Here is a 21311-nt window from a genome sequence, read left to right on the forward strand (position 1 = left end):
GTATGTGTATATACACATACACTTTGAGTATGTGTAGTTTGTGAATAACAAATGTGGATGTGTGTAAATATATGCATATAAACATATTTATGTTTATACATAAGTAGACTTTAATAAACAAAATATTTTGCCATGCAAGCAACAGTGTTAAAATTATTCTTGTAAGGAACTGTTTCAAAGACATTCCAAATCAGAAAGCTCACTAATGTGAGAAGAATCATACTTATTTCTGATCAAGTTGTTTTCTAGGTTTTTCTTCAATGCATGGCTATATGAGTCAATCAACAGCAATCATCACAACTACGAACTTTTTCTCTGTTTCACACCATTGGCAGGTCATTAATATCAATACGACAAGTCCTGAAGTTGTTGGAGTACAATTTCTAACACAGCTGAGGAGCAACTGTGCATGCTAAATTTGACTGGTCTCCACACAAAGCTGAAAATAAGCAAACAGGTTACAATTCTAAGTGACTTACAATATATTCAATTACTCAACATGCCACTTGACAGAAGTGGTCAGACCAAATGAAAACCTTTTTGTCACTAATAGTTACATGATGGAAGTACCAAGGTATGTCTCATTTTTTCTTTTATCCAGTGCTGTATTTTTCTAATTTCCTCCTTTCACTAAATTTGAAAAGCTTTGTGTTGAAAATGTCACCAAAAGAGCAAGTAGTTTTTAATGTAAAAATTCCCCCACAAGGAATAGGCTCTAATTTTTCATTTTTTCTGAGGATAAAAATACTATTCTCTTAACAATAAGTTCTATCTCTTTTTATTGCTGCAGGGGGGAAAAAGAATATAGCCCAATTCATCAAGCTGATTATTTCTTGCTTTAGGTTATTTCTCATAGATATTCCCTTTGGCTGCTATGAGTTTTTAAATTAGTGTTCCATACATCTATGTAGCACAAATTATTTAGCTATTACCTTTGATTTGTATGAATTACGTGTTTGTATGACTTTGTCATTGCTTATCATTATCACACAATAAAATAATTACTTATATTGCCATAGCTACAGAGATAGAAGTATTTAATTTTGAAATTAGTATTATAATCATATCATAATTACTTGTTCATAGTCAGGTGAAGAATCAAATCAGTGTAAGTTTTTCTTATTTGTCTAGGTGTCTTTTCTTCAGAACATGGTTACTCCTTCACAGCAACAAAGTCCAGCTTTGCCTTTTCATTTAAGCAATGCAGGTCATTTTCAACCTGTCTGAAAGGCAAGTGATACTGATGTTGGAAGAAGGAAAATTATAAGCTGCATTTAGCAAGCACAGGAGCTTTCCATCTTGTTTAAACTACAGAAACCTCAAAATCCAAACGTTAATAAACACAGTTTTCTTTCAGCCTACATATTTCCCTTCCTTCTTACTTTTTGGAAGTCATGACAAGCTGGTTTGCAACTCATTCTGTTGAACATAAGACTCCTAATAATGGAAAGCACAAGTCTACCAATAATACTGTCATCTGTGCAACAGATGTCAGTGAAATACTTGTTTTAGGAGTTATTATTATGAAAACATTTTGGTTTATGAATTTAAGTTATTTCTCTGTTCATTCCAGTACCAAGTGCATGACAGTATAACTTCTTACAAGCTTTATACTAAGCAGTTTAAAGTGTGTAAAGTAGTACCTTAAGAACCTAACTTTCTTAAAAGTGGTATGATTGAAGTTCTGCATGTGCAAACTCCACTTTTCTCATTAAAAATCTATTTGTTAGTAAGATGCTGCAAATTCTCATATTGGTTTGAGCACATGGTTTATTGTGAATGTCCCCAAAACACCTATGGAGAGAATCCACTCCCCTTAACGAGCATTTAAAGCAGGGTGTAGGGTGCATGTGGGGTAATAGCATGGTGTACTAAATAGGTAGGAAATGCGGTACCAATGCTGCACTTCTTAGTTTCTCTAAGTGATAAGACCCATTGATGCAGGTTTTGTAGCTTATAGAGTAGCTGTAGTGCAGGTGGCTTGTACTCGGCTGTTAAAAGGAACAATGAATAACCCTTACCTGTCTGTCCCACAAAATTTCATTTTCCAGTCCAAGATGCACTTCCTTAGTTCAATAAGTTTCAACTAGTTTTCAGAGACTATATGTAAAATACCTTGTGTATGGTGACAATTCCATGTTCCTAATAGTGTTTTACACTAGTGGAATATGACTCATTGTTTTGTAACTGAGACATTTTAAATATAAAGGATTAATTAAAAACAATAGTCCACTTGATTGAACTTAGGTTTTTGTGCAGTATATTTACACCGCTGTATTAAAAATATACAATTTTTCCATGTGTGAAAATAAAATATGTATATAAAGTAGCTTATAACAGAAAGAAATACAAAATGCTTGGCATTTAGGGTACAATAAATTATCTTTTGAAGCAGTAAGAAAAGTGAAGCATGGAAAATTAAATCCTATCTGGTAATATATTTATTTATTCCAAGCTATCTCTATATTTTAAGCTACCATGACAAAAGATAAAATCTTGAAACAAGGTAAGCAGAAAAATTAAAGAGCATTGTTTTTCTCCAGCTGTATTCTTTGGAATTTCAGCACAACAATAAAATGAGAAATCTTTGAATAAAATAAAAATTGCTTGGGTTTCTTCTAATTATATAGTTTTCACTCTAATGGAATAAATCAATTTTTGAAAAAAAAAGAGTTAGTAAAGGGTTAGCAAAATTCAAAGTTTTTTTTTTTTTTTTTCTCTTTCTGAATTATTGAGATTGTTACTCTTGAGAAAAATCGTGATTATTGAGCAGGAAATCCCAGTAATTTTCTTAAAATATATCATCACTACAAAAAAAAAAAAAAAAAAAAAAAAAAAAAAAAAAATCTTTTCCTTGCCATAAGTGTGAGACTAACTTAAGTGTGTATACCCATAATATTTAATGATAAAATTGTCTTCTAAGAAAAGAACAACAGAAGAGAACATGTCCAGGATTGGAGAAGCACTTATTTCCGATATTTGTCCCAGCTACTCAAAATATGTATTCTCCTAGTACATGCCAGAAATGGAGAAGGGCCAGATGGCTCTTGGGACTCCTCCAATATGTATGACAGTTAAAAATAAGGTTTGCAGTCAAACTAGATCAAATTTGTGCTGGCACCTGTTCAGTCCAGCAAAAATCAGAGCTGGTTCCTGAACTAGCGATTGGAACCTATGTTAGCAAACTGTTTCTCTTACTCATTTCGTCCCTAGAAGCCCCATTTTTCCATTTGTGCCATGCCAGCCTGGAGCAGAAAGTCCCTTGTTTTTCTTCCCAGCCCATTTACTGCTCCAGACTCCACTGGTACTTGTTCGGCAAGACATCAGAGAAAACTAAGTTTGATGAGTTTTCCCTATGCTTTCTTAGATGCTCTTTATCTTTTGCACATGAGAGAAAAGGCTCACTTCTCCGCTCAAAAATATTTTTTAATTAGTCATTGTTCCACCTGGAAAATCAATGTAATGCTTCAACACTTTCAAGACTTAGCACTAGGGGAAGTATAAACTAAGAAAATTCCCTCAGCTGACTCTCCTCCCCATCAAGGAGAAGGGAACCTTCCAAAAGGTGTTTCACAACCAGCTACCACTCTCAGATGTTTGGGGTTTTTTTGTTTGGGGGGGAGTTGTTTGGTTGGTTTGGTTTTTGGTTTGTTGTTGGTTGTTGGGTTTTTTTTGTGTATGTGTGTGGGTTCGTTTTTGTTTATTTGTTTGTTTGTGGGGTTTTTGTTTTGTTTTGTTTGAGGGGTGTTTTTTTTTTTGTTTTGGTTTGTTTGTTTGTTTTACCTGCTAGACATCGTGCACACTATGACAGATATATGAGGATAATAGAACTTTAAAACCGGGACATGTTTTTCACTCCTGTAAGAGAGCTAGAAGTACAAGCTTTGTGAAACTCACAAAAAGACCATGTTTAATAACTACTGGAAATAGACTTCTTGGAAAAATTTAGTGTAACTAACAGGCATTGTATGGATATCTTTAAGGCATATATTCCTACAAAAGATATCCTTTTGGATGAAAACCCTGTCTTATGGAGAGAGTAGTTTTTGAGTGATCAAAACACTTGCCTTCTGCAAGATTCGTGAATCATTTGTGGCATTATTAGGTCTTTCTTAATGTTATTTTTAATCTTTTCTGTATTGATTGTTTATTTTGTTTTCTTTAAGGGTTATTCCCTCTTTCTCCATTTAATAGAATCATAGAATCATAGAATCATTTCAGCTGGAAGAGACCCTCAGGATCATTGGGTCCAACCACAACCTAACCTAACTCTATCACTAAATCATGTCCCTAAGGACCTCATCTAAATGCCTTTTAAACACTTCCAGGGACAGTGACTCCACCACTTCCCTGGGCAGACCATTCCAATGACTGACAACTGTTTCCATGAAGAAATTTTTCCTAATATCCAATCTAAACCTCCCCTGGTGCAACTTGAGGCCGTTTCCTGTTGTCCTTTCACTTGCTACTTGGGAGAAGAGACCAATGCCCTTCATTCTACATCCTCCTTGCAGGTAGTTGTAGACACCAAAAAGGTCTCCCCTCAGCCTACTTTACTCCAGGCTAAACAGTCCAGCTCTCCCAACTGCTTCTCATAAGACTTGTGCTCCAGGCCCCCCACCAGCTTCATCACCCTCCTCTGCACTCTCTCTAGCACCTCAATATCTTTCTTATGATGAGGGCCTCAAAACTGAACACAGTATTCAAGGTGGGGCCTCCCCAGTGCCAAGTACAGTGTCACAATCCCTTTTCTAACTCTGCTGGCCACACTATTCCTGGTACAAGCCACCTGGTCACACTGATGACTCATATTCAGCTGGCTGTCAATCAACACCCCCAGATCCCTCTCTGCCAGACAGCTTTCCAGCCACTCTTCCCCAAGCTTGTAGCATTGCCTGAGGTTGTTATGACCCAAGTGCAGGACCTGGCACTTGGCCTTCTTAAACCTCATACAATTGGCCTCAACCCAACGATCCAGCTGGTCCAGATTCCTCTGTAGAGCCCTCCTACCCTCCAGCAGGTCAACACTCCCACCCAATTTGATGTAATCTGCAAATTTACTCAGGGTGCACATAATCCCTTTATCCAGATAATTGATAAAGAGATTAAACAGAACTGGCCCCAATACTGAGCTCTGGGGAACATCACTCATGACTGGTCACCATCTGGATTTGGCTCTGTTCCCCACAGCTCTTTGGGTCCAGCCCTCCAGCCAGCTCTTTATCCGTCTCAGAGTACACCCATGAGCTGCCAGCTGCTCCAGGAGAATGCTGTAGCATATGGTGTCAAAGGCTTTACTGAAGTCTAAGTACACAACATCCACAGCCTTTCCTTCATCTAATAGGTGCGTCACCCTGTCGTAAAAGGAGATCAGGTTGGTCAAACAGGACCTCCCTTTCATAAACCCATGTTGACTGGGCCTGATCATATGGTTTTCTTGTATGTTTGGCCACCTTTCTAAATCTGTTTTTAGGGTTTTTTTATCTAATAACAAATGAAACATTTTTGCTTGATAGGCTTGTTTTATTCCTTCCCCCAAATTTTAGAAAAAATGATGAAGGTTATTTTTCCCTGGGACCTTAGACTACAAAAGTAAATACACAGGTTTAACTTGTGTTTTCTAATCACTGTTAAAGATGCCTTGATTATGACACAAGCTTATTATTTTAAGTGCTGAAACCTTTCCCCAGTTCACTCGTGTTTTTTTCTTGTCAGTTTTCTAGGATGTTGAGGTAGTTCTTTTCTACTAAACATAAATATATAACAACTTCACTAGAGCAGTGTTTCCCCATTTCCATTTCCTCATTCTTGTTTATTAATTGCTGATTAAAATGGTCATTTAAAATATTGCTTTGTGATGTCTCTAATATTTTTTAACAAAACAAGCATTTGAATACCAATGTAAGAGATTTTTTTTTAAGCCTCTCTGCTTTTATTATGACAGAAATCTGTAACTGCATTTTTAATTTCAGACAGATGTTTTAAGGCTAAAGGTAGTTCTGAACCAACCAGTATAAACCTTTCAATTTTTTCAAATATTCTTCATCTTACACCATGGCAGCATCCAAGTAGCCCAAAGATTATATATGCTTCAGTGTACTAGATGCTGCAGAAACTTAGGTGCAACAGGTTAACCCTGTCTGGATGTCAGGTACCTACCAAAGCTGTTCTATCACTCCCCTCCTCAGCTGGGCAGTGGAGAGAAAGTATAATAAAAAGCTTGTGCATTGAGATAAGGACAGGGAGACATCATTCACCAATTATCTCCATGAGCAAAACAGACTCAAGAAAATCAATTTAATTTATTACATATCAAAATCAGGGTAGTTAGGATAATAAGAAATAAAACCAAATCTTAAAACACCTTCTCCCCACCCTTGCTTTCCTCCCAGGCTTAACTTTACTCCTGAATTCTCTGCCTCTTTCCCATGAGCAGCACAGGGGGATGGGGAATGAGGGTTGTGGTCAGTTCATCACATGTTGTCTATGCCACTCTTTCTGCCTCAGTATGAATACTCCTCACACTCTTCTCCTGCTCCAGTGGTCCATGGGTCCCATTCACAGGAGACAGCTCTACATTAACTTCTCCGATGTGAGTCTTTCCCACAGACTATAGTTCTTCACAAACTTCTCCTTTCCACAGAGAGCAGTCCTTCAGGAACAGACTGCTCCAGTGTGGGTCCCCCAGAGGGTCACATGTCCTGCCAGCAAACATGCTCTGGAGTTGGTTCTTCTCTCCACAGGTCATGCCAGGAGCCTGATTCAGCATGGGATCTATGTGGGGTCATAGCCTACTTCAGGCACCCACCTGCTTCAGCGTGGGGTCCTCCATGGGTTGTAGATTGGATATCTGCTCTGCCATTGACCTCCATGGTCTGTAGGGAGACAGCTGACCTCACTATGGTCTGCACCATGGGCTGCAGGAGAATCTCTGCTCTGGCCCCCGGAGCATCTCCTCCCCCTTCTTCACTGACCTTGGTATCTGCTGAGTTGTGTCTGTTATGTATCTTAATCCTCTCATTGACTGCTGCTGGTGTGCTTTTTTCTTCCCCCTGTCTTAAATATGTTCTCACAGAGGTGCTACCACCATCACTTAGTGGCTCAGCCTTGGCCAGCAGTAGCAGGTCCATCTTGGAGCTGGCTGGCATTGGCTCAGTTGGATAGAAGCTTCTAGAAACTTTTCACAGAAGCCACCTCTATATTAGTAGTGGGGACACTACTAATGCTAACCGAATACAGTAGGAAAACCTTGTTACTGTCATAGAATCATAGCATCATAGAATCACAGAATATCCTGAGCTGGAAGGGACCCACAAGGATCATTGAGTCCAACTCCTGTCCCTGTATGTAACAACTTCACAGTTCACCCCATGTTTCTGAAGGCATTGTCCAGTCCATTCTTGAATACTGATAGGCTTGGGGTCATGACTGCCTCCCTGGGGAGCCTGTTCCGGTGCTCCACCACCCTCTAGGGGAAAAACCTTTTCGTAATATCCAACCTAAACTTCCCCTGGCACATATTCCTACCATTCCCTCAAGTTCTGTCATTGGTCACTAAAGAGAAGAGTTTGGCACTTACTCTTCCTCCTTTCCTTGTGGGGAAGCTGTAGACCACAATGAGGTCTCCTGTCAGTCTCCTCTTCTCCAGGGTGAACAAACCAAGTGACTTTAGCTGCTCCTCGTATGTCTTCCCCTCCAAATCCTTCAGCAACTTTGTAGCCCTCTTCTGGACACTCTCTAGTAACTTAATATCTTTTCTATACTGTGGCACCTACAACTGCACACAGTACTCCACGCGAGGCCCCAACACTGCAGAGCGGAGCAGGGCAATCATCTCTCTTGAATGACTGGCAATACTGTGCTTGATGCACCCCAGGACATGGTTGGCCCTTTTCGCTTCCAGGGCATACTGTTGGCTTATGTTCAACTTGCTGTTAACCAGAACCCCCAGATCCCTCTCCACAGAGCTGCTTTCCAGCATTTCATCCCCCAGTCTGTAGGTAAAGCAAGGGTTGCCATGTCCCAAATGCAAAATCCAGCACTTGCCCTTGTTGAACTTCATGCGGTTGGTGATTGTCCAGTTCTGCAATTTGTTCAGATCCCTCTGCAGGGCCTCTTTGCTACCAAGAGTGTTGACAGCTCCCCCCAATTTTGTGTCATCAGCAAATTTACTAAGGAATCCCTCAAGTCCTGAGTGTAAGTCATTTATGAAGACACTGAAGAGTGCTGGCCCTAAGACGGATCGCTGCAGAATCCCACTAGTCGCCAGACCGCCATAATCCCTTTTACTAGAACCCTTTGAGCCTGGCTGATCAGCCAGTTGTTCTCCCACTGCATTGTGTGTTTACCCAGCTGTGTGCTGGCCATTTTTTCCAGTAGGATACTGTGAGAGACAGTATCAAAGGCTGTACTGAAATCCAAAATGATCACATTGACAGGCTTCCCTTGGTCAAATAGGTGGGTAACTTTGTTGTTGAACAAAATCAAATTTGACAAGCAAGACTTTCCCCACATGAATCCATGCTGGATGGGAGCAATGACTGCATTCAGATGTTTTTCAATAACTCCCAGAACGACCTTCTCCATGATTTTGCAAGGAACAGAAGTGAAGCTGATGGGCCTGTTGTTGCCAGGGTCATCCCTGTTGCCTTTCTTGTAGATTGGTACAACATTTGCCAGCTCCCAGTCATCCGGGACCTGTCCAGATCCCCAGGAGTGTTGAAAAATATTGGAGAAAGGTCTTGCTATGATGTCAGCCAGCTCTTTAAACACCCTTGGATGGATCCCATTAGGCCCAATGACTTGTATGGATTTAGCTGGAGCAGCAAATCCCTTACAAGTTCTGGAATGACTGGAAGTTTATCAGTCTTGTGGCCATGGTTTTCTAGCCCAGGGAAATGGGGGCTCTCACTCCATCGTCAGTGTTTAAGACTGAGGTGAAGAAAGCATTAAACATCTCACTTTTGTCTGTGTCCCCATTAAAAAGGTGACCATGTTCACCAAGTAACAGCCCAGTGTTATTTCTATTTTGCCTTTTGACATTAATATATTTTTAAAAGCCTTCTTTATTGTCCTTCACAGCACTGGCCAGCTGCACTTCTAATTGAGCTTTGGTCGCACATATTTCCTCCCTACAGTGGTGAGCAGCATCTCTGTAGTCATTCCATGTGCCTGACCTTGCTTCCACTAAACATGTAATTTTTTTCCACACTGTATTTCAAGAAGAAGATCCCTGCTCAAGCAAACTGGCTTTTTGCTTCACCTGCTAGATTTTTGGCATTTTGGAATTGCCTGTTCCTGTGATTTTAGTAGGTGGTACTTAAAAAATGGCCAACACTGATGGACCCCAACACCTTCGAAAGCTTCTTCTCAAGGAATCTTGCTAAGTAATTCTCTGAGCAGCTTGAAGTCTGCTCTCCTCATATCTAGTGTTAAGATCTTACTGGCAGTTTTCCTCCCATTAGCAAAGATTTTAAATCTGACTGCTTCATGGTCAGTGTGGCCAAGTCGCCACTTCTCCCACAAGACCCTCTTTTGTCTTAAAGAAGACACACCTAGTGAACTTAGTTTAATTGGATGTTTCCATGCTTACAGTCATCATAATCAAGAGCTATTCTGAAGCAAGAGAACAGAAAGTATGGCGCTTTCATCAAAGATTATGGAATAAGAAAAAAGTATTATAAGATCACGCACTTAAATTCAAAGCTTCACTGCAAGGCCACAAAGAGGACCTGTGGTCAATTAATCTGAATTTTACTGCACTTCAAGCCATAAGAGTCTCCACAAATATTTTGTTTTGAAATAATGTTTATATTTTAAAAATACATGGCATCTTTCCCAGGATGGAGAATCCACTATTTTTGTTTTAGCAGTTAATTACACTCATTATTATCTAATTCTGCTTTATTTTAGCCTGACTTTTTTTTACTATAGAAACTGAGATATTTAGTTAGGCTTTCACACATCCTTTATATCAAAATATGTGTGCTCAAAATCTGTGTCATAATTAGTTTGAATTTGTCAGCTTCCATTCACTGGTTCTTGCTGGTTACTAAAATAAGGAATCCATTTCAAAAAGGAGTTCCTCACATGAGTACCTGTTCAGGGACTGTGATCAAGTTACCCTTTGATGTCTCCTTTGATAAACTAAGTAAATGGACCTATTGGAGTCTTTCATTATAAGATGTGTGTTCCAATCCTTTAATCATGCACACAGCTCTTCTCTGAACCCCCTCAAAGTTATCAGCATCCTTTTTGATAGCTCCACATCACTTCAAAGCATTTTCATGTTATTCAAGTCAGCTATCATCATCACTTAGGTATCACTGACTCCTTATAGGAAGTTTGTATATGTGTGCTAGTGACAAAACACCCAGCATTCACTTTTGAAGCACAGAATGCTTTCACTGTTATTTCTATCTAGGAGGAAGAGGTAAAAACAAACAAACAAACAAAACAAAACAAAAACAAATTAAAACAAAACAAAACAAAACAAACGTTCTGCTGGTCAGAGAGCGTTTTCTTTTAACATTCATCTTGTAACCCACTGCCATAGAGAGTAGGAGGGAATTTTATTACCTGAAAAAGCAGGTTTTTTGAAAGTGTAACATAGAATTTTAAAAAATGTGTTGTTGCTTGAAGGATGTGTTAATGTTGATTTTCTACCCAATAAATGTAACAAGTTTCCACTGAGGCTTACAAGCTGATCGAGAGAGACAACACAAAGATACTTATGGGACTAGTTGTTCACCTAATTGCAAACTGTGGCTGATGTTTAGTGTGACTTTCTTGCAGTGGTTTCATTCCCTGTGCCTAAACCTTGGAGTCCAAAATGCTGCAATCTAGGGTGCCTGCGGGATTCCACCAGAATTTAAAACACCTTAACAAAGTAATCATAGACAGTTCTTTCTTACCTCAAATTGCTACATAATGGTATATAACAATTTTGGAAACCACCTCTGGTTAAAAATCCTTTTGCTGCAAAATATTGATTTAGTGGATAGCAATATGCTGTCACAAAGGTAAAACACTGCCTTACATGAGAGGTGTACCTAATATGGGATATTGCATTAAGCTAATACTTCCCACATGCTTTGATTGTGGCTGCCTTGTGTGATCCAGCTAAATAGTAGAGAAAGAGCAGTGTTAATGTCTTACATTTTCTTCTGCAGCACAAGTTCTGATTTGTGATTCAAATGGAAAAACTAGTTATATTCCAATCCTGACCTAAATAGGGCAGTGGAGGTATTCTACTGAAAAAGCTGGATCCATCCAAGGTTGGTTTAAGCTAGCTGCTTCTGATATCACTTAGAAAAAGAGCTCTTATTTTGTGATTCAGGTCTTCTAAGTACATGGACAAGGAGTTCATTTAGGAGAGAAAATGAATAACTAGAAAGAATGAGATTAAAGAGAGCAGCAGGGAGGGAGGGAACTGCAGCCCACTCCTTGCTGCACCCCGCTCCCCACCCACCAAAAAAAAAAAAAAAGTCACAAAACTATGATGTGGAAAAAAAAATCCTGTAGGCATCCTTTCTTCCTTGTCTTTCTCCACTTTCTTCCTTCTTGAGTTCTTTGCTTTTCTCTTTGTTTTTCTTTTGCTGACCATTCTTTTCCCACTTTTTCTCTTCTCCTTCTCTTCCCATCTTCCTCTGCCTTTGCTTCCCTCCATTGCCCTCTTTTCCTCTTTCTTTTTTCTCTCTCTCTCTTCTGTACATTAGATCTACAGTCAGCCCAAGCAACACAGTTGTCTCTTGCCCAAAATGCAGGTGGGAGCTGTACCAGCTAGTGCTATTGCAGCTCTTAATAACAGTAGGATGACTTAGGCTTTACCCACCTGAGAGACTGCCTCTCTCTCTTCCCAGGTCAGGCTGCTGTTTAAGCTGCTGTCAGAACTGTAGTTTGTAGAAGCATTTTTATCAGATAGCCAAGGGACAGAGAGAGAAAGAAAAAAATAATTGGTGTAACCTGACAAATCTGAAATTCTGACACACATTGTGATGAGAGGCAAATGTCAAGTGCTGGTGAGAGTGAAGATTTTCAGAGCTGAGTGAACCAGGTCTCCTCCCTCCTTACCCAGCTCAGTTCAAGGCAGACAAGGCAGAGTAAAATAAATTTTGAGTCTTTTTTTTTTTTTTTTTTTTTTACAGAAATATAAGGTGATATCCACAGCTTGTCCACAAGAATTATGCTTGAAATATAAAAGTTTATAAATAAAGCTGTTGCTTGCCATTTAGTCTTACACTTGGTTCTGCACCATTCTGCATTAACTGCATGTCTGTTTTTAGAGTCCAAGGTTCTGCAACTCACTTGCCTCCTTTCAAAATCCTTCAAACTGAATAATTTTAAAAATTTCTGTAAAATCATCCTTTCATTCTTTTATATTCTTATATTCAGGAAAATAAGGTGAAATAAGGAAGATTCCTTCCCCTCCTGGAAACACTGCTAAGGTTTTGGATTTCTTAATTCACTGACAACATCCATTACCAACAGTTCATCCATGTGAAACTTGATTAACTAACCAGGTGTAAAACACCCTCTACTCTGTAAGGTATCCATAGGTTTTGTTATTATATGCCCCTTCACAAAGGAAAATCATAGCCTGGTGAATACTCTGTGTGTGAAGAGTGCTTAGGGTAAGACACTGATAATCTTAAACTCAGAGAAATACTAGTCCTGCAAAGAACATTACAGCATGTTGGTTTTGTGCCACCTGTTCCACTGTCAGCCTTCTCTCTGTATATTTTCCTAATACTAATCCAAATAATTCCATTAATTCAGCTTATTAATATATTTTCCAAATCACAAATGACTTCTATCTATAAGCATTGATTTCCCTTCATTATCTTATAAAACCTTTTGCTTCCAACTGAACAAGTGTAGGAGCCAAAACTGATGTAAGTGATTAGAAAATGAATACACTTATTCCCACTCCTAGGGGGACATAAGTTATTAATATCATAATTTTAGCTATAATTATAATGTTTTCCTGGATAGTTTTTTTTTTTTTCCTTTTCCACAGTGTAATTTCTCTGGACAACTGATGGCTTAATCAAATCAGTAGCTCAATTGCATTGTCCAACACTAAGAATGCAGAGAATATGGCTTGTTTGCACTTCTAGTACAGATGTTGTGTGTAATCCTGAAAGCACATGGTAAGTCTGGTGCATATTGCTAGGCTGGACTTACTGTGCATCTGCAGGTCAGCCAGGATGATGCTGTCAATCCAAAATCACGACGACTGAATGAATCTTCCAGTCACTTGACAGTGTTACTGACTTTATTGGAACCTGAATTTCAGACACATCATTTAAACATTAAAAATGAGAAAGGTGTAATACTAAATTTGTAACTTACTTATGTTAGTGGTAGTCCTAGGGACAGCAATCAATATGCTAAATCTTGTTTGCCGTTTATGGACTGCTGGGACACACACTTCATTCCTTTTGTGATCTGAGAGACACAACTAAGATAAATAAGTTAATATGTAATGTAAGGTAATATACACATGTGCAGTTTTTAGGGGGATCCATCCTATATATAACATCACCATCTGTTAATTGTCACAACAACCCATCTTGTCTGTATCTCTTAGTGACTATAACTTAAATAAAGTATAATCATTGTAATAAGTATACAAAAGCCTTCAAGCTACTTCTTTCTTTTTTTTTTTTTTTAAGGGTCATTGTCGGAGAATGGCTAAAAGAGAAAGGGCATGACCCCAGAGACCCTCTCTACGAAGAGGATCTCTTCTAGTTAGCATGAGTAGGCCTCAGTTAGCATGAGCTGAGCAAGGGTAAGTGGGAAGGTACTGACCGAGAGAGGCCTGGATAAACAAAGTTCAGAAGGCAGCTCCGAGATAACGAGGGAATTCACATACCAGAGAAACCACAGAAGGGGATGGGCTCATTATGTATGCTGGGATGGGCTCATTATGTATGCTATCAAATCGGTGTCTGATGAGTAGGCATAATTAATAGAACTGCTTTATAAAGGTCTGCTATAAATAGAATCGCTATTAATAGAACTGCTTATAAGGGTCTGCTATAAATAGAATTGCTATAAATAGAACTGTTATAAAGGTCTGTGCTCTGCCTTACTATAAAAGTATGCTTATCATTCACATTGAATTGGCTGCATTTCTTCCTCCGTCACCGCAGGCCATGCCGGGGTCTCGATCCCCGACAGGTCATCATTTAGTTAAGTAAGAAAAAAATCACCTTACAAAGAAACTTTCTAGATCTCTTCATATTCTTTGAACTTCTTTCTTTCCTTTTTTACATTTTGCACACATATACCCCACACACCAAAATATTTTTCTCCCAGGCTGAGACCTCTTCTATTAGTTTAGCCTAGAGCAAATGCCTATTGCTGAGTTATAAAGTACTGGAAATAGGTATTTATAATGAAAATGTCAGTGACACTATAATAACTTCCAAATCATGTTTCTACAAAGCATGCTGTTGTTCTTGTTGCACTTAGAGAAATTCTTCTGTTTGATTTGTTCCTTAGGTTCTTAACCTGTCTGTTCTTTTAGGCTGACAAGATCTGCTGAAGCATTCTAAATCTTTATGTCTTCCTATTGTCAGGTCATAATCGGTGTTTTATGGTAATATGATATATAAAATATGAAAAAATATTTTTCTTCCATCTTTTTTTCTGGAAGAAATGTTAAGAACAGTGTTCTAGAGAAATCACAGTCAAATGCTACATCATTTCTTCGTGTATTAGTCATTGTCTTGCTGTTAGCTCCTAAATTAAAATAACTCTTTTCTGTTTATTAACAGATATACTTTTTCTTCATGCAAGTCATTCCACCCGCATAATCCTGTGTAAGAATGCTCAAAAATACTCCAAAACAGAGCTTGATTGATATTTTTTCCTGATTCAGAGAGCTATGTCACAGAATTCTTGCCTTTGAGCTTACTGTTGCTAAGTCGCTGCTTCTGGCTTTTCTGAGTTCATCATAAATGTTAATAGCAACAGAACTTCATGTTACACACTGCTGCTCAGCCAGTTGGATGTTGCTAGGTACCGTGCTGCTCTCTTTCAACTCCTTAGGGAAGTTTACAGTTAGTTAGTCCTTTAAAGATTATTCCACCCCCTGGAAAGGAAATTATCTTCTAATATTTTTCTTTCTTTTCTTTCTTTCTTTCTTTTTTTTTTTTTTTTTTAGTCTTTGTTTTTGTTGTTGTTTTTTTTTTGTTTTTTGGTGTTTATTTTTTTTGTGTGTGTGTGTGTGTGTGTTTTGTTTTGGTTTTTTTGTTACAGTCTGCTTATTGCCTCTGATATGGTGTCATTGCTCAGGTTACAATGACCGGCTTTAAATCCTCATGTTGTTTCCTCAAGGTTGTAATATTTTATGCTGATCTTCCTGAGGGATTGGCTGTATTCTAAGATTGAGAAGTAATTTTCCTTAGCTGTAACTGTCCCTCATGAGTTATAAGGGGTAAAACCATTAAAGACTTAATAATGGAGGTGCATTGATACACTAATTTTTCATAAGGTTTGGGGGTTTTTGTTATGTCATAGTCAGATGAAAACTATTTTTTCCATCCTGAACAAGACCTAAGTGAATCAGGCTTGCCTGTGTGGTACACCAAATGGGGTTTAAGTAGACTAAAACAAGAAAACAGAACAGAATGAGAGAAGTTTGGTGTGAATCTGACTGCAGATGCATGGTTGCACAGGACGAGTTTGCGAGGAGACCCCAGACAATAGACTTAGCTCTTCTGATCAACTAAGAGGGAGCTGCATTGGCTGTTCATCTGCTATGAAATATCATGGGGATCGTATCAGTTAATTAGTACTATTAATACAGTTTTCTTAATTGCTTAGTGAAACTGTAGATCAGATTTTAAAAGGTTGTGTGGCAGACTAGGAAAAAGGAAGTGTGTTACTCCACTAGAAGTAGCATGTCTTGAGGACTTTGACCTAATTGTCAAGCATACAAAGGTGACTTCACTGTAAAGTTACTGGAGTTTTGCAATGAGTATTGGGATTTCCCCTAATGAAGAATGATTATCAGATAAACAGCAAGATCATCAGGACTTCTTTCTCAATATAAGTTTCCCCGACCTGTTCTAACCTGCAGTGTTTGCCAGTGGAAAAAGCAGACCTAATTTTCCTATATATTGTCTCTAAATGGATAATAGAGATCACTGATAATCCAACTTCCACTACTAACAGACAAGGCATTTTCCTGAAATACCAAGTCAGAAGGTGGTAACACTAATAATAAAATTTATGTCCTAAATTATTTTCTTCTTATTAAATAGGCTTATCTGCATCAAACAAAATTAATTTGGAAAAAGAAAAGGAGTTTTCAGATGATTGATTTCAAACTTAGAGTAACATCTTCACAAGCATATATATTAGCTACTTTCATACCTATCTGACTTTGATTAGTTTTCAGCCTTCAAACAGAAACCAGTTTCTAAGGTCTTTCTTCTTTGAAGTATACATACCACATAATTTTTGCACTTGCTATAGGACTAGGTTTCTATAACTTGATGCTTGCATGAAATGTCAGTAAATCAGTATAGTTTACTTGCTACAAATCAAAATTGTTCTTCCAAAAATGTTAAGAGGCCAGTAAACTTAGAAAGGAGTTAATGACATTAAAAAAAAAAAAAAAAAAAAAAGTAAAACCCCCAAAGATAAAGAAAAACCATGCTGTAGACACTTATTCTTCAATACTTCAATATTGAATTCTTGATCTGAGTATGCCGATTATTTAGTAACTGATCAATAACCAAGAGCAATATATGTACCCAGATCAGAAAACATTCATTATTTTACCCCCCCTAACCATACTGAAAATTAGATTGGGAAAATATTGGAAGTGCCCATTGCTGTTATGTCTTATGCAAAAGTTCAAAGAATGGAATTTCCATCCTAATATTTCAATATTAGTTTTGAACTCAAAAGAATATTAAAATGCATGATACTGAAAATGTTAATGAAACAAAGAAGTTCAGAAAAAAAAATAAAGCAAAAACATCAAGATAACTTGTTTTGATATTTTCAACTGATATTAAAAATTTTCCTTTGAAAAGACTGAACATTTTACATTATTGATTAATACCAATATAAACTTTGGTGTACTACCGAGATTTAAGATCTATCTATGGATCCATTGAACTGACATTATGTTTGTGATGCTATCAGTATGTTGTAAAACATGTCCCAACTTCTTTATATTAATAGAGAGAGGAAAGAAAGCAAAGAAATCTGATACTACTGCTATATTCCTTATGGGGAGGTGGAAGGGAATATGGCATTTCTTAATTTCCCTTTGTTTACTATTTTTTTCTTTTTTTTTCAAATGTAATTTTCTCTCCCATGGAAGTGTAGAAGATTTTACCTAAACAAATACCTTTAGACATGTGAATACTTAAAAGCCTACTTCAGTTCATATATAATATGAAGTAAGTATAAAAGCTGTTGTCACTTCTATATTTTATTCAGCAAACAAGAAGAGCAGAAGAGTAGTAACCTGGGAAATCAAAATAAGTTCCTTTGATTCACTTAACACTTTTTATTTTGAAATATTGATGGAGCCACACCTAGTAAAGCTATTGTAATCAGATTAGACTCTCATGCTGTTATTCTGTCTGACTGATTAAGTGCAACTAGTATTATGAAAGTGAGTATTTTACAGAGGAAGACTTGGTGATTTGGCCACTTTAACAATGCTGCCCCATTCTAGGCAATGGTAATTACGCCTTTTCTGCTGAACTCAATAACGCCAAGTGCAAGGTCCTGTATCTGGGTCAAGGCAATCCCCAGTATCAATAAGGCCTGGGGGAGGAAGGAGCTGATAGCAGAGCTGCGGAGAAGGATCTAAGGGTACTAGTGGATGAAAGATTGGACATGAACCAGCAATGTATGCTCACAGCCCAGAAGGACAGTAATACCTTGGGCTGCATCAAAAGGAGCATGGCCAGAAGGTTGAGGGAGGTGATTTTCTTTCTCTACTCCTCTCTGGTCAGACCCCATCTGGAGTACTGTGTCCAGCTCTGGAGTGGTTAGCATTATTTCTGGTTTAGCTCTTATTTGAGCTGACAGGGAAAAAATAATTACGTATTTTGGATTTACAGGGATTTTAATATTTAAAATAGCTCAGCTTGCAAAATCATTAGAAGGTGGACTGATCTTGCTACCATTTTTGTTATGTTAAAACTGTGTGATTCTATGGACCTGAAAAAACAGTGTTAGCTGTCTCCAAAAATATCTTTAAATGCACAAGTCACTTTCCAGCTTCTGTGTCCTATATGAAAGGTGAACATTTCAAGGGAAGTTTTGAAGATTTATAATGAATCAAAAATATCACCACTGTACATGAAGAAAAAAATTGATCACTGCTGTTTCTCACTTACTGTAGCCCTTGAAGCATGAGGGCATTTAGCTCTAATACAATCATTTTAGCCTCTTTTTCTTTATGGATGATCTCACTTTTCCCTCTAAAACCCTTATAACTGTTGAATGCACTTACAGTCTTTTTACATTCAGGAGAGAAAGCAATTGTCCTGGTTTTGTTAAAAAACAGTTTCTCTTTTAGTGAACTTCCCTGTCAGCTAAAGCCTTCTTACTAACTGCATTTTCCTGAAAGCTAGATGCATGTTTTGGCAGACATAGCAATGGTATGCAAGGTCATTGATAATGATGTATCCCATGAGATGTGCAAGTGGGAGGTGACGAAAACTGACCAACTAAGTATTCCATCCCATTCACGTGACACTTCATATAAAAGTGGGAGATCATGAGGATCTCGTCCCTTTTCCTTATGGCCGACATCAGGAGAGGAACTTGAGAGTCCTCTCTGCGAACTGAGGCCTAGTGACAGACTGAATCCAGTTCCGGTTGGCTGCAGAGTCCAGTCCAGGACTTTCAGCTGCCAGCCCTACATCTGCTGGAGCAGTTGCCGGGACTTTCGAGATTGGTTTTTTATCTTTTGTATTATTTTCTCTTTTTTTATTAGTAACATTAGTAAAATATTTTTAGTTTTTTCCAACTCTCTTCTCTTCGTCCTTCTTTCCCTCCCAATCACCTGTCTTTGGTGGGAAGGGGGAAGAGGAGGGGGCTAAAGGGGGAAAGTGTGTGGAGAGTGCGTTAACAATACATCTGCCATGATTTATTGTCACCCTGCAATCAAACTTCGACAGTAATGTTATTTAATTTCCTTTCAGGCCTTAGAAGAAGACACTTTCTACTGCTAAACCAAAATATTTTAAATTATTCTAAACTATTCTATATATTTATTGTATCAGTCTTTACAGATCTGGCTTAGCTCTATCAAAGGAATTTGTATCAGACCTGGAGGTTTCTATTCTGTGATTAATGTAATATCAAACTCTTCAAAACTAAAGATAGGGATTGATAGATAATGGAATTTGTTGTAGTATTAGAATGCACAAAATCACACAGACTGGAAAAATGTGTAAAGCTTGAAAATATTGTCATGCATTCATTTCTAAATAAATGCCTTCATTTCTTAGACATTGAAATGCCTTCTCCTATTCTTAGAATTTTTGTATGGATGACATTAGCATTACTTCTGGAAAGTCATTTTTCCTATTAAATGTTCATGTACTAGTGCTATGCCCTGTGTGGCTTTAAAGAGACCAACAGTAAGCCATGATTAATAGCGATAACTCTAGTAAACTATTTGTCTAGATGACATCATCATACTAAACCTTCAGCTTCTTGCATGGATTTAAGAAGTGAAGGCTCATTCACAGCAGATAGAAGAAACCTGTGGTAAGTTTTTTTAGTCATCTGAGGCAACTTGAAAATCCCAGGGACTTCTGTGATTGCTTTTTTTCCTCTTATATCCACAACATTATAGAAGCCATACCTAGTATAGTAGAGTGATGAGCAGATTATCCTTGGATGCAGGAGATCTAGTATGCAGTTAGGCCTTGGTGCCACACTGAGAGGAAAACACAAACAATAAATGCCACAAAATATGTGAGCAGCAGGGAAGAGCATGAGTCCAGCCCTGGTAAAGTACTCCAAAGTGAAAATTAGTGTAAGCAGATAAAAGCAGACATTGGTCTGGGCTTTTTAATCAGGCACATGGAGCAAAGCTCAGACAGGAATAATAAATCTGTAGCTATGTTCTGGCACAGAGGGATCACTGCAGTCGATCAGGTCAATGTTTATGTTAACTGTGGTGGAAATCATTGAACATTCACCTTTCACCATTGCAAATGAGTCAGCAGGTTAGAAACTGTTGCTGATTTATTCAACAGCATGCAATCTCACTAACTATGTAGATGTAAACCGTAAGGTAGGAAGTTCGAAACAATCCCTAGTTTAGATAGGGTGTTGATATAGTGGAAATGCATTATAGGAATGTGAGTTGGCATTTTGAAACATCCATTTGCAACAAAGTAAGGGACAATTAGGAGGGAAATGCACAAATTTGTGCTGATGCTAGATAGCTTTACTGATGCTCAAAGTACTTGGATAAATGGCAGCATTTTGAGGAGCTGAGCTCCTGGTTCTCTCCATTGAACTCTAGATAGTCAAGCCTACAGTCTCTGTCTCTAAACAAGTTTTCATGAGGAAACAATTAAGCAAACAGAAAACACATTTATTTTCACATTATCTTCCACACACCAGAGTGATTCTTTTCCTAACAATCACACAAAGTGTCCAGGAGTGATCTAAAAGATGCAGGCATACAAATGACTGTCAGAAGAGGGGTTTTCAAACACCTCCCCCATGTGAGTTCAGAGCTTTCTCAGCTGCCTGAATGCATAGATCATAGATTGGCAGACATTATGTAGAGAAGCTGCTATTCACCCTAGTGATTAATTATAAAGAGTGCGAGTGACTCACAGGATCACCGTTAGCCACACTAACAAGCACTCTTGGAGTGCTCTCTGCTGGGTTTTTCAAGAAGACCCTTGGGGACCTATCTTAAGTCAATAATTCGGCTACCTCAAGGAGTTTCTCTTTGCCACAAGACAAACAAACTTCCTCAAGGACAAAACCAAGCAGTTTCAAATTATGTCAGCAAATGTCCACATGTCTCTGGAAAGAACTTGGTACTCTGAAGAGTTGGGGAAGAGCACATTCTTCACAGCACTCTGTCCCCAAGGTAAGCAACATCACCTTCAGACAAAGGGAAACAATTATCCTGCTAACATTTCTGTGTGGCATTGCAGTAATATTTTGAGTAATCTTTCCTCATATTTTGTCCAGTTCCTACACCAAAGCTAGTCAGCACTTGACAGTTCCCTAATTGGAAATGTTGATTTTCACAACTGCTATATTGTTTGCTCTGAACTGTGAAAATCTCCAGA

This window comes from Streptopelia decaocto (assembly GCF_964273445.1).
Source record: "Streptopelia decaocto genome assembly, chromosome: Z".
Lineage (NCBI taxonomy): Eukaryota > Metazoa > Chordata > Aves > Columbiformes > Columbidae > Streptopelia > Streptopelia decaocto.